The 1,858-nt window shown below is 38.6% G+C and overlaps 1 pseudogene; it reads right to left on the reverse strand.

Moving 5' to 3' along the window:
* Positions 1-1,121: 1,121 nt before the first annotated feature.
* On the reverse strand, positions 1,122-1,418 carry LOC114026519 (annotated as a pseudogene).
* Positions 1,419-1,858: the final 440 nt, after the last annotated feature.

The following is a 1,858-nucleotide window of genomic DNA, read 5'->3' on the forward strand; positions in this document are numbered from 1 at the left end:
ATTTTGAATACCAAACTGGATTTTACATTTAATCATGGAAGTGACAGGTAGTCAGTGGATTTTATTGAATAGGGAAGGGTATGAAATGGTTAGACCTGGGCTTTAAGAAGATAACTGAGTCAAGGATGGACTGGGGTGAGGAGAGATTGTGACAGCTATTTTAATTACAGAATATAATAATAATTTTAATAATGAGGGCCTGCATTAGAGTGATGGTACTGTTATAGAAGAAAAAGAAGAATATGTGAGGTACATTATGAAGGTAAAATTTAAAGAGTTTGACAAGTTGGATATGAAGGGTAAGAAAGTGTGGGGAATCACACACCTAGGTTGTAAATCTAGATAATGGGAAGGATGGTGTTACACTCAACAATAATAGGAAAGTCTGGAAGGGAGAAATATTTAGACAGAAAGATCATTAGTTCAGTTTTGGATATGTTGAGATTAAGATGTTGACATGATATCTAGTTTCACCTAGAGAAATAATATTGAAGAGAAGAGAGCCCAAAACAGAGCCTTATGGGTCATACATGGTTAGACCTGGATGAAGACCCAGCAGAGACTGAGAGGATGGGGTTCAATTATGTTTTAGTCATGTCCCACTCTTTGTGACTCCATATTGGGGTTTTCTTGGCAACGATACTAGAGTAGTTTGCCATTTCCTTCTCCAACTCATTTTACAAATGAGGAAGTGAGGTAAACAGGGTTAAGTGACTTGCCCAAAGTCACACAACGAGTAAGTGTGTGAGGACAAATTTGAACTCAGGAAGATGAGTCATCCTCATTCTGAGCCCAGTGCTATGTCCATTGCTATATCAGCTGTACCACCTAGAAGCCCTAAGATACTGAAGAGCAGTTGGGTGGGAAGAGAACCAGGAGAATATACTGTCATGAAATCTAGAGGGAAGATAAGATGAAGGACAGGAGGGTGTTAAAAACTTCAGAGATATAAAGAAGGATGAGAATTGACAAAAGACCATTAGGTTTGTTGATTAAGAGATTTTTATTTATTTTTAAAATATCAGATTTCTTTTATTGTCCCAAATTTTTAACACCTGCCCATATGATGTATATAATGTACCCATATAAAAGAACAAAGGGCCACTATTCAAAATGGTGCATTAAAAATAGACCAATTCATCATTCTTGGTTTTCTTGGTTTGACAACTGAATAGAACCAATGGTTTGTTTTCATGAGGGAGACTTTGGAACACTCGCATATGTATAAATTCCTCTTCACCAACATGAACCTTAATAAAGTAGTTTGTTCCAGCAACCACTTGACTTTTAAATTCCATAGTCTTAAAGACGGGAAACTTCCTATTTTCTTTCTCTTCAAGCTGTTCCTTTACCTCGTCCACGATCTGCTACATCTCAGCCGTGGCCGGTTTGGTGGCTGAAACTCCCCCACACATCATCCTTGCAAGTCCGGCGGCAGAGACGCAGTGAGGGATGGAGGGCTGGATGGAGTGACAAAATCTGGCTGGTGCTGTGGTCACAAGCCAATTAAGAGATTTTTAATTAGATTGGGGAAGGAATTTTTATTTGAATGATAAGGTTGGAAGTCAGACTGTGCAAAGTTAAGAAGAATGAGAAGAAGGGAAATGGAAGTACCTATTATAGATGGCCTTTTCAAGGAATTTAGCCAATAAAGGGAGGAGAGTAATGGAAACATGGCTATTGGTGATGAATGGATCAAGTGAGGGGATTTTGGAAGGGAGATGGGGAAGATATGGGCATGTTTATAGGCAGTAGGAAAGCAACCAGTAGACAGTGAGCTATTAATGATAAGTGAAACAGTACAGATGATCACTTATCATCAAGTAGTATCAACCTGCTGGAGAAGGAATATTGGAAT

Source organism: Vombatus ursinus, unplaced genomic scaffold, assembly GCF_900497805.2.
Source record: "Vombatus ursinus unplaced genomic scaffold, bare-nosed wombat genome assembly UNPS02014841.1, whole genome shotgun sequence".
NCBI classification, from domain to species: domain Eukaryota; kingdom Metazoa; phylum Chordata; class Mammalia; order Diprotodontia; family Vombatidae; genus Vombatus; species Vombatus ursinus.